The 13185-nt window shown below is 43.9% G+C and overlaps 1 protein-coding gene across 9 annotated transcripts in view; it reads left to right on the top strand.

The window, feature by feature from the left end:
* The window catches only part of Rbms3 (RNA binding motif single stranded interacting protein 3), a 1220120-nt gene that overhangs the window by 569195 nt on the left and 637740 nt on the right, over nt 1-13185 (top strand). The window lies entirely within an intron of this gene.

Here is a 13185-nt window from a genome sequence, read left to right as displayed (position 1 = left end):
TACAGGACCAGGCTGGACCACTTCAAGGCCCAACTATTGCTACACTTCCTCCAACTAGGCTCCACTTCCTTTGTATTACCTCTTTAGCTTTGGTTAATTTTTATTATTTTATTCATCATTATTATTTATTATTATTCACATGTATGGGTGCTTTTCCTGTGTGTGTGCATGTATACAATGTGTGTAACTGGTACTCACAGATGTCAGAAGAGGCCTGCGGATTCATGGAGGCTTCACGAATGGTTACCATAGAGGTGCTGAGAGGTCTTTAAGAACAATTAAGTGCTCTTAACCATTAAGCCATCACTTCAGCCCCGAGGCCCCATTTTCTAAATGACTCATGACCTTCCAGAGTGGTACAAAAAGCTGGGAACTTTGTGACACACATAATGTGTCTGTTGGGAGCCATTTCATATCCAAACCATATCATCCACAACATATCAGCTTATTCTGTAGCTACCATGGAGTGCTTAAGTATCCAGGCCTTAGCGTGCTTGGAGGAGCCAGCAACTAGCAAGATATAAACATTCGTCTCCTGGAATTTATCCACCTAATGGAAGGACAATACCAGTAGAGTTACAAGGTAAAGGGTAAACTGAGGCAAAGCCCCTTTAGTAAGGTTGCATCAGAGACCTATGAGAGCCATGGGAGTAGCTAAAGAAAGCTTCTGCAGGCAGAAGGAAGGACAGCTGGTCTGTTGGAGGTCTGTGCGACTGTAAGAAAATGATCAGGAGGCAGTGATTTGACGGAGTATGTGGCAGACTTCAGGGCCACACTGCTTGTGGCTTGAAATATCACCACAGGTACTTCATTCATGCCAGTCCCTTTTACACTTATGCCTTCACAAGTCCCTGTGAAATAGAAATGTCCTTACAGAGTGAGAAGACACAATGGTCGTTAACCTCTGTGACATTCATTTTCACTGAACTCTTTAGCTTCATGGGTGACCAGAAATAAATGTTGACTAAATAAAAGTATTTGGCTGATAAATTAGGAAGGGCTGGAGAGATGGGTCAGCAGTTAAGAGTAAATTCTCCTCTTGCAGAAGACCTGGGTCCAGTTCTCAGAAAACTTGCAGCTCTAGCTCCAGGGGACTCAGCGCCATCTTCTGGCCTCCACTGGTACCTGCAGTCATGTGCATCACCCTCATACACATTTATACATAATTTTTTTAAATCTTTTTTTTTTTTTTAAGATAAGGGCAATGCTAGAAGGTTTCAGTTTGGTCCAATAGTGCACGGCTGCTGTTTTCTCTGAGAAGTGATCTTTCTCCCAGGCTTAGACTGTGCTATGTCAGGTGAATTCGAAGCCTGTTATGAAAACCCTGTTTGTTTCATTATTGAGTAACTTGGGAAACTGCATGTGACCTTCTTTTTTTTTTTTTTTTTTTCATTAAACTATAAGGAGAGGAGATTCTGGGAAAGTGATTTTACATTACAAAAGATGCACATAGGAACTGGAGAGATGGCTCAGTTCTCATAAGAACACACTGACTTTGCAAACTCATGTTAGGTTCCTAGAATCCACATTGGGAGGCTCATAAATACCTGCAACTCCAGCTCCAGGGCACTCACACACATATGGTATATATTGGCATACTTACACGTAAATAAAAAATTTTAAAATCTTCTTTAAAAGCAAGGTTGGCAAGGGAGATAAGTGACCCCTGAATATTGATAAATTAGGCAAGTGTGGCCGAGATTTCTGTAGACATTCTATCTCCATGAGGACACATACTTACATCTGAGACAGTTTGTCATGATTACATGGTTATTAGCTTTTTGTTTAGAAAGGAATTTCAGAATCCAAACCACAAAGGGAGAACCCTAAAGGCATTTATGAAGATATCTAATGTCTCTCATCTGTCTGTCTATCCATCCATCCATCTTTTCTTATCTATTGTTCATCTATTGTTCATCTAGTGTTCATCATCAACATCTACATCTCCTGTATTCTCTGTCTGTATCTATAGTTATTATTTACCTGTAAATAAAATTGTAGACTAACTTATAATAAAATGATAAACACTGAAATTGAGCAACCCAGCATTATATTCTTTTTGCATTTTAAATAATTTCATTTTACATTCCAAACACAGTTCTCCATTCCACCCTACTCCCAACCCCCATTTCCTTCCTACTCTACCCCATCACTCCTCCCAAAGTTAAGGCTTTCCATGCAGAGTCAACAAAGCCTGGCATGTTAAGTGAGGCAGGGCCAAGCCTCTCTCCTCTGCATTAAAGCTGAGTATGGCATCCCACAATAGGGAATAGCTAGCTCATGCACCAGGGATAGATCCTGGTCCTACCGCAAGGGACCCCTCCAAACCACACAAAGATGCAACAAAGAAAGAGAACTACCAAGCAATCTCCCTCATGAACACTGAATCAAAAATACTCAACAAAATACTGGCAAACCAAATCCAAGAACACACAAAAAATAATCATTCACTGTGACCAAATAGGCTTCATCCCAGAGACAAGGGGATATGAAAAATCTATCAGTTTAATCTGCCTTATAAACAACCTGAAAGAAAAAATAACATATGCTCATCTCATTAGATGCTGGAAAAGCCTTTAACAAAATCTAACACCCCTTCATGGTAAAGATCTTGGAGAGATCAAGAATACAAAGAAGACACCCAAACATAATAAAAGCAATGTACAGCAAGGTGACAGCCAAAATCAAATTAAATGGAGAGAAACTCAAAGTGATTACTCCAAAATCAGGAACAAAATAAGGCTGTCCACTCTCTCCATATCTATTCAATATAGTACTTGAAGTTATAGTTAGAGCAATAACAACAAAAAGAGATGAAGGGATACACATTGGAAAGGAAGAAGTCAAACTATCACTATTCACAGATGAAATTCTACCCAGGAACAGCTGATAAACACCTTTAGTAGTGTGAGAGAATGCAAGATTAATTCAAAAGTAATCAGTAGCTCTCCTGTATACAAATCATAAAAGGGCTGAGAAAGAAATCAGAGAAGTATCACCCTTTACAATAGCCACAAATAAAAAATACCTTAGAGTAACTCTAACTAAAACGTGAAAGAATTTTAAGTCTATAAAGAAAATGAAGAGGATATTAGAATGATAAAATATTACCATTAAATATTGGGCATGATTGCTGAATGGTGTTTCAAAACTCTTTACAATATGTAAGAAAGAAATACAACATATAAAAATTTCATGTATGTAGGTAGGAAGGAGAGAGACAGGGATCACATGGAAGAGTCAGAAACAAATAGAGAACTTCAGGGTGATAGAATTCCATGTATGAGTTTTGTTTGCTTTTAGACAATTTTGCATTTTGGAGCTTTTATAAAAGGCAGGTAACAGTTGATAATTATACAACAATAATTTTAAAAAATGGTTCAAAAACTGCACAGGCCTTTTCTAAAATGACCCACTGTGACTTAAGGCCCACCTTCCTCTTTTGTGGCTTTCTCTGCCATCCACATGAAGCTCTGATGCCACTACTGTTCTAAAGAACGAGAGAGTAAGGCACCCAAGATTAAGGCACCCGCTGTGCAGACACAAGGACCCAAACCCAGTTCAAGAACTCATGCAAACACCCAGGCAGGCAGGTGGATAGGTATCGTGGATAAAGAAGAATCCGGGAAAACAAATAGGCTGATGGATGTTTATTCTGGGAGAAATTACTTATACCAGAAACAGATGACCGCCAGCAGGTCCCCGTCCCCAGGATGCCTCCAGATGCTCCCTGTCTCCAACCAGGAAGCAAAAGAGAGTCCTGGGGTCCAGGACCCCAGACCTAGTCCCCCCCTCAAGTCACGCCCACACCTGTTTCCACACCCCAATGGGCGTGGTCAGTGCAACAGGTGCCAGCAGGGTAGATACAGATAGGGCTTATAATCCCAGCAGGGGGAAGTGTGAAGGGATATGGCTGTTGCTCACTGGCCAGCCCACAGATTATTCAGTGAGTTCCAGGTAAAAGTGACAGTCTCAAAAACAAGGTTCTAGCTGCTGAGGGGTGATAACCATGGTTGTCCCATGCTCTCCACCTGCCCCCAAAACAAATAGGCACATGCAAGCATATGAACTGTGCACGCAAGGGAAGAAGGAAAAAAGGAAATAAGAGAGGGAAGGCAAGGACAAAGGATGGATGGAAGAAAGGAGGAAGGAAGGAAGGAAAAGGAGGGAAGGAGAAAAGGAGGGGGGAAGGAAGGAAGGATGGGTAAGCAAGCTTGTGAAGAGGGATCGGGGAGACTCCCCCCTCGCTCTCTCTGTCCCCTACACTTCTCTCTCTTATGGGTACTGACAATGAGCATCACAAATGCTTTTCTGGCTCAGGGGCCAGGGTGGTATGAGGCTGGGGTATGCAGATGCCAGTGTTGCTGATGGTGCAAGTTAGGATTGGAGTCAGCCTGAGTCAGGAAGGGACTTGGGCCTCTGAGTTAATTTATGATAACCCACAGAGGCCAAAATGAGGCACGATCTGGATTCTTTTACCTCTGTGACGAATGTGGGAATAATTCTAGAATCATCAGTTACAAGTAACAGTTAGAGCTAACCTATTTATCATTGCAAAATACACATCAAGGCATAGTTTAATCCTGTTCTTGATTTTTGTATAAACTCAGTATGTGATCGGACCCACTATATGCCCTGGGTCTCTCTCTGGAAGATATGTCTGGTATACAATGCAGAAGGAGATGGAGAGGTACACGACCAGTATATGTGAGTGTGTGTTTTCATATGTATAGGCCTGTCTTTATGTCCATATGTTGTTTAAGTGCATGAACATATTTATACATGTATATGTGCATATATAATGTATAGCATACATGTATGTATGTGTCTACAAGTACAGTGTGCATATGTGTATATGTGTTCATGTGTAAGTATATTCATATGTGTGCATACATACATATTTGTGTGTATGTGTACATATGTGCACATAGATTGTGCTTCATGTGTACTTGCAAATATGTATGCACATATGTCTATGTGTGCAAGTGTGCACATGGATGTGTACATGTGGGTATGTATAGTATGTATTTGTGCATATGTGTGTGTGTCTGTGTGTGTGAATTTGAGTGTTCGAAGGGCAAAGACGGCTTAGTACATGTGAATTATTTATCCCTATTGAGAAAACTGAACTCTGGAAGCACTTCCAGGTTCCAGAGTGCCTGGAGACCACGCAGCAGCCTGGCTTTAATGAAAGGGGGTTTCCACACATCCTTCCGGTTTGTGTTTATGATTTACTGTTATTCGTCTCTGCTTTTTTGGTAGGTAGATATTCATGTTCATTGAGAAAATAATAAGGAACATGCCTACAGCTTGTTCCTAGGTTAGAATTGGTCCCCATTAGAAGAAAACCTTTGCACGTGGCTCTGCAGTTCATCCCACGTGTCAGCTCTTCCCATCTCAGAGGGCAGGCTGGACAACCCGGCACCAAAAAGGCATTCCATCCCAGAAGACGGACCTGGTGGGAAGGTTGCAAGTCAACAGAATGCCACTACCCAGGTGGAAATGAAGCCAGAAGCATGTCAGTGGGCACTTCTTGTATGCTAGGGAAGGGACCACCAGATCTCTTGAGGCCAGCATCTCAGCCCTGGGAGTCCCCCCCCCCCCAAAGGCAGACATTTAAAATGCCAAAGGAAAGCTGCTCATGGTATCAAGCTCACATCCATTCACTGGAAAATAAATAATATTGAGGCCTTGGGAGGCTCCACGTTCTTTGGGGGAGGAAATGTCTCTGGATGGAGAGGTTAAGTGTTTCCACATCACCTCCTCTCAGCAAGGCTATGGGGTGATGAATAACGGGTTGCACTGAAACCGGCAAGTAGGATTTCCCCAAAGCAAACACACTGGACCCGGGGTACTTACCTGTTGTAATAGGCAGGTTCTTTTATAGCAGCTGATGGAGGAACTGAGTGACCCTGAGGCAAGCATGACTCCTTTGCCATGGAAATCGGCAAATGGTTAGAGTTTGCTGCAAACAGAAGTGAACTGGACCAGTTGAGAGTTGTAGGCTCATTTTATAGCCCAGGTTCATATTACTGTGGGGACATCTATTTCCCTGTCCTTGGTAACACGTGTACTTCCACATGGACGGTTACTCTGTGTGTGTGTGTGTGTGTGTGTGTGTGTGTGTGTGTGTGTGCGCACGCGCACGCACGCATGTGGGAGAAAGGGAGAGTGTGTCAGTGTGTGAGTTTGTGTGAAGGGGGGGGGAGAGAGGAGAGAGAGAATGTAGAGGCTGCTGTCTTCCTCAGTTGCTCTCCATATTATATTTTGATACAGGGTCTCTCGTTGAACTCAGATGTCACCAATCCGCTAGACTGTCTGGGTAGTGAGCTCCAGGGAGCTTTCCACCCCCTCAGTCCTACCCCTAATACTAGAGATTACAGGTGCATGCAGCCATACTCTTCTTTTATGTCTGTGCTGAGGTTTTGAACCCAGGTCCCTCTGCTTTCATAGCAAGCACTTTACCCTTGGAGCCTCCAGAACGGTGACTACTGAAGAGGGAAAGGCGATTTCAGTCTCTGTGCTATTGTGAACACATGCATTGTCATACATACATGCAGTCACCCATCTCCATCAGGCAGGGACCTGGGAGGCCATCAGGCAAACAGTTCCCTTTGATAATTATGGGGTGTAGATATCAGTGTCCCAAGCCCATGCAAAGAATAAGAGAGAGGGTTCTCTGGGCTAGGTGTCTCTTTGGCTAAGTGCTGCCTTTAGGAGAAGGGACATCCTTGGGTCCCCATGTGTGTCAGGCTCCCTTCCCAGGAAGTCAGCAAGGATGCTCTAGCGCCCTTCCTGTGAGAAGTTGTTGGAGGCCATGTGGCTAACCCTGAGACCCTCCCCCACCAGACACAGAAAGGCAAGAGCTAAGAGCTATTCAGATATCTTACTTGACGTTAGAAGAAAAAGAAATGTGTTCTCGTAGTTCCTTGGAATTTTCTCTGCCTCCAGAGGCCCAGTGCAGGAAACCTGGGTTGCCAAGGCTTAAAGGACAAAGTTAACAGGCATACTGGATGCAGCTATGGCTTCTAAAGGGAACAAGCCACCCCCTGCTTTATCTGTCACGCTTCCCACCCCTTGTCACCCATTCCCTATCTCGGACAGCAGATGGGTAGGCTTAGGCTTCTCTCCAGTTTCCCCTTCACTCAGGGCCGACCTTCCCAAGAGCCCTTTCATGATGAGCAGGTCCTCTGAGGTCCTCCAGGGAGTATGCGCAGGAACACCATCCGTGAACCCCTGCTGGAGCCTTACCATGTATTTACTAAACTGCCTGATCAGATTTCTTAGCCTCATTGCTTTTCTTTGTTGACACTTTATGAGTACTAAAGTTTATCTCTCACAGAGGGAAATAGAGAAACAATTAGTTCAAATTAATCCAGAGCTCTACAAACCGGGGGAAACACGCCCCTGTCGTGTAGAGGTGTACCTTGGACTAATTAACCTCCTAGTTTTACTAGCCCTATATAACAGGCAGCCTTGTACATGTTTTTATGGGGAAGCTTGTTTTCTGAAAAGCCAAGAGTCCTGGTAGAAAATGAAACAGGTGCTGAGTTACACTCCCTCCTAAATAACCATCCTCAGTGGCTTAGCTTTTCAGGGTTAAATTGCTAAAAATGGAGATTCTATAGGTCAACAACAAATCTCTGAGTGATCATTATTTGTCTGTGTTCTTGGCATTTGTAGGTCTCAGTAAATCGTGCATTTCTTTCTGCGTCTCTGTCTCTCCCCTGTTACTTTGGTCACAAAGTCCCTCAAGGAAAGAGGAATGATTATGTCTCGTGACTGTTTAATAAGAGAAAGGCTTAGCCTTATGAAGATGAAAGGAGTAGAGGCTGCTAGGAGTGAGCGGCTTGCACGGCATTGCCCATAGCATCAGACTGGCCTTCTATCCACCTACAGACACATTTAGGAGTGTGCGATATATAGCCAGGAAGATGGCTTCCTGGGTAAGTAAGAGGTGCTCACTGTACAAGCCCAAGGACCTGAGCTCAGATCCCCAGGACACCCAGAGAAAGCCCGGCATTGCTGAACCCATGACTCCAGCACTAGGAAGTGAGAGACAGGGGGATTGCTGGGGCTTGCTGCCTATCAGTTCAATGCCAGGTTCAGTAAGAGATCTTGTCTCAAAGAAATATGATGGAATCCCTTAGACAGCTGATGAACTCTACAAGTCCACAGAGGCATGCACACACACACACACACACACACACACACACACACACAGAGAGAGAGAGAGAGAGAGAGAGAGAGAGAGAGAGACGTGTACACAGACACACAGACACATCACAAAAGAGGATGCTATCTCCAGAAGGCAAAACATTTGGGGTCAAGTTCTTCTAGTACAGAGATGAAGGGAATCAGTTCTTTGGGGTTCTCACAACCAGGTGCGATGGGCTGACTCCTCCTATTTTGTCTGCCCTAGAGATGCCAGTGTGCTCCCACAGCCCCAGCAAAGCAGGCTCACCTTAGTTTAGAAGTGAGTATATCTTAGCACTGTGAAATATGGGAGTCATAGCATGACCGGCAATGGTTGAATACTCCCACACTTTGTATGTGATCAAAGCTGAGACTCTAGCTGGGGTCCATCTCACCACAGTCAGTCCCTCGGGGCGAGGTACTATTTGATTTGTTTTGGGGGTTCACTGTTGTTGGTGGGTGGTGGTGGTGAGTGAGTGAGTGTGTGTGTGTGTGTGTGTGTGTGTGTGTGTGTGTGTGTGTGTTTTAATCACTAAGATATCTTCCCTGGGGTCAGGAAGACGGTGGAGGTGACAGGGTACAGAACAGACAAGAGGACAAGAGAGAGCCAGGGAAGCAAACAAAGACAAAAAGATTCCTTTCCTCTGTCGGAAGCGCCGTGTTTTCCTTGGCAGGACTTTGTGGCTTTCTTTATTCTTTCTATTGCAACCAGAACACAAACCGATTCGCTTATTTTCTCTCTTAGACATGTGCTGGTGGAAATGAAGACAAATTAGAAAATGGTGGGGTTTTGTGACTATTTATGGTGAAGGAATGTGCTTTATTTTTTAAGGTTGGCTTCAGATGTGACTGTTATAAGTGGCAATCAAAATGATTAGAAAAGATGCAGTGTTGCAAAGTCAGGACACCAAACTTCATGACTTAGGTACAAGAGCCATAAAATCATGAAGATGCTGACTGTGTCTGTGAGGCTGAGCCTCAAGTTGGCTGGCAATGCGCAGGCAAGTTTGGACCATTACCATTTGCTCTCTGCATACCTTACAGGTGACTTCGCTCTGCTCATTTTCTGGCCTCGTTTGTACCTTGGTTTTGTCCCTCTTAACTGGACCTTCTTATTGTGTGCATGTTCTGTCCCCTCTGCATGTGCAGGTGCCTGGTGTGTGTGTGTGTGTGTGTGTGTGTGTGTGTGTGCATGTGTGTGTGCACGCGTGCGTGTGTGCATATGTGTGCGTACATGTGTGCACGTGCAGAATACAACTGTGTATTCATCACTCAGATGCTGGATTACTTTTTTGAGATAGGGTCTCATTTTCCTGGAACTTGATAAGTAAGCTAAGCTGGCTTACCAGAGAGGCCCCAGGTTCCACCTGTCTCTGCCTCCCCAGAACCAGAATTGCAAGTCTGTTCCTCCATGCTTGCTTTTAATTACATGCACTCTAGGAAATGAACTTATGTCCTCCATCTTGTGCATCAAGCACCTCAGCCAATGAGCCATCTCTTTAGTTCCTTAAAGGGACCTTCCTAATGTCAAGGATGGGGGGGGTCTGTACACAGACAGTTCAGATAGCACTTGATTGTGTTTAAGATATTAAGAGAAATAGAATAGAATTTCCCTCATGCTAAGAGGAAATAACTATCTTAAAGCTTAAGGCAAAAACACACCTCTGGAAATATCATTCAGACTTACTGTCAGGGGCATATTGTAGCTTAGGAATCTTCAGGGAGAATTAACTTGGGGACATGTTGTGTTTAGCCAGTTTGAAGTATAAATGTAAGTGAAAATATTACCCATTGCTACTGGCCCTGAAATATGCATTCTATCAAATCTTCTTTCTCCCCCGTAAGGTAAGGTCTGTTCCCCACGGTGGTGGGTCAGCTAGGACAGTTGCCAGAGTGAGAAAATAAAAACACAGATACCCAGTTCTCAACTAAGCAATGAGTCATCTTTATAAATATGGTCCAGACAGTCCACAGGACATTCCACATGTAATGTTGAGGACATACTTATGCTAAAAAACAAATGTGATCTATTTACTGATTTACTAGAGAGCCTGTGTTCTGTCTAGCAATTTCACCTGTAGTCTTTTAGTCCAAATTCTGTCATTCTGGCCTTCCCCCCCCCCTTGGGTTAAAAATCAACCCAACAAAATTAAATCTAGCTTTATCGACCAAACCTGCTTAGCTATTGGCAACTGGAAGCTGAAAACTCAATAAAAAAAAAAAAAAAAAAAAAAGCCTACATTTCTTTGAGAAAACTGTTTCCCACCTGGCAAAGCATTTAGTCATTTTTGCCTTCCTCCTCTCCCTCTTCCTCCTTTCCTCATAATTCTCCTCCTCATCGTCTCTTTGCTTGTTCCTTTACTTAATAAACATGTTATTAAATCAAATCTCATGAGCTATTCTGCTTGGTGATGTAAAGTGAGTAAGGTAACTGAATCTGCTGTCTGTGGAGCTTAGAGATTAAAGGGATAGATGCCTACATAACAACAGGAAAGGATGTGCTCAAGTCATGTAAGCATGCAAAGGTACTGTAGTAACCACAGGAGTCTGGGATAGTCCTTGGTACCATGACTGAGATTTTATTCTATGAATTTCTTTATGCCGGCGTACCATGAGGAATGTGTGGAAGTTATAACTTGTAGGATGTGGTTCTCTCTTTCTACCATGTGGCTCTGGGGATTGAACCCAGGTCATCAGGTTTGGCAGCAAGCACCTTTACCCGCCGAACCATCTCACCTGCCTAGCAGTTTGATTTTACTGATGACCAGTCAGTGGTTATTCTGAACAGCTTTCCAGAGTCCCTGTCCTCAGCCTTCTGGGATGTGTCCTTCTTACCACCAGTGTAAATGCTTCCACCAGGGGACAAACAGATGACAATGGCAACTGGAAGCTTGGATAAAAGTCACTGGGCTCCCTGTGTAACCATCCATTGCTGGTCACTGCACAGGGTTGTGTTCAGTAATGCAGGAAGTGCATTAATGCAACTGTAACTGTAGCAGCAAGAGGAACTGGGTGTGCATAACCCAAGCATTAAGTGTGATGACAAAATATGCAGAGGCTAGAAGAGAAGGCATTCCACAAGGATAGCAGAAGTGAAGTACGCACGAGCTTACAGAGATGCTCTCAACTTAAAACTGTGATAAAGAATGCATTGCAGAGAAAGTTCGAGCAGATATGAAAAGTAGTGGGTAACGCTTTTCAGCTTGGTTCTCAGATATGAAAAAAAAAATCATCCATGAATGTCTGAAATTTGGCAGTTATAGAGTTATGACGTCTACCCAAGGAGCAGGTGAATGACATTTAGGTCAGTCCTGGATTATTTAGTAAGAACTTCCTTGCAGTTAAATGACATCCATTGGCAGGGAGATGGCTCAACAGTTAGTTACTCCTTGACAGTTGCTCTCAGTTCCCACCACCCACATGGTGGCTCACAACCACATCTATGTAGCTCAAGTTCCAGGGCATCTGCCACCCTCTGCTGGCCTCTTTGAGAACTGCATTCATATATATATACACACATAACATACACGGAGGGTGGTAAGATGAAATAGACAAAGCTTTATAAATAAAGGAATGACTCAACACCATGAATGTCCTTCTCCATGGTAGATTAACACTTCTCTGTACCTATGCTTTGTCCCTGTGTGCTATTCTGTGATTCCCCTTTGGCCAACTCTATGTATTTGTTACCTTTCTTGTTGCTTTGACAAAATATCTAAGAAAAGCAACTCAAGGAAGGAAGGTTTTGTTTCAAATCAGGATTCGAGAGTACCACCCACCCAGGAGGGAGCGCACAGCAGGAGTGTGAGGCCCTTGTTCACATTGTAGTCACCCTCCAGAAGCAGAGGGCGGAGATGGAGGAGATGAACGCTGGTACTTAGCTACACTTCTCCTTTTCATTCATCCCGAGACTCCGTCTCATGGAATGGCACAGCCATGTTTAATGTTGGTCTCTGTCACAGACATACCCAGAGGTTTTGTTTTCTCTGATCAGGTTGGCAATAAAAACTTAGGTGCCACAGTCTGTATAATTAAAATATAACGAGTCGCTCCATAAGAGAACCCAGGTTTTCTTCAGGAGGATAGGTTGAAGACAGATCACGGGTGTCTCCTTACTTCTCTGACATTCAGCCCCATACCCCTCCACCTATGTGTGGCATGTCTGAGGCAGCCAGTCCACCTAAGGCAGAGCTTGTCTTCGGTGGGGCCCTCTCTTGCCAGGCTGAACAGCTCACGGAATGGGGAACACCCATGCCCTCTGATGCTGTCTTTTGCCCCAGAATTCATTGGTTCCTTAGCAGGTAGGGCACAGCAGGACTCTGATTAAGAGAGTGACTCAAAGCAGGTGCCTCCTACTTCTCTTAGTCACTTAAATGAAAAGTAGCATACTTCAGCAGAACAGAAATGCTGTAAAAACTATCTCTGGTAGGAATATCTTGTCTCCCAAACGGCTATGGCTACTAGTGTGTCTAAGAAGTAAGTGTGTGTGTGTGTGTGTGTGTGTGTGTGTGTGTAGGACAACGTGAACTTCACAATCCTTATGGACCCACTTTGCATTACTTAGGGAAAGCCTTAAATGTGTAATGAGGATTCTGACATCAATGCCCAGAACATTATAATAATCCAATGGAATGTAGCAATTTGTGTAGAAATTGCTGATAGCACAGACTCATCCATATAAGTGGGCTATTGCCTTGACTGAGGAGTTATTTATTTAGCCTTTTGCTTGTAAACAATATAGTGTTTCTTTGGTCAGAACTGGTGAAGGAGGTCTTGGATGCTGCTCTTACCAGTCTTGGGAAGTGAAGGAGCTCAGAGGGTCATGTGGTATGACAGTGTCCTCAATCAGAAGATGTCTGACTCTCGGGTCAGGAGAGCTGGTTGGACCCCCACTGCATCACCGGCTCCCAACAGCTTAGCTGGCCATGTCAAGCCCTCAGCAAGTGCTTCAGTGACTTTTCTGCTTGCTGCAACAGAACATTTGACAAA

This window comes from Phodopus roborovskii, unplaced genomic scaffold, assembly GCF_943737965.1.
Source record: "Phodopus roborovskii unplaced genomic scaffold, PHOROB, whole genome shotgun sequence".
NCBI lineage: Eukaryota > Metazoa > Chordata > Mammalia > Rodentia > Cricetidae > Phodopus > Phodopus roborovskii.
This window is presented reverse-complemented; position numbering and strand designations above follow the sequence as displayed.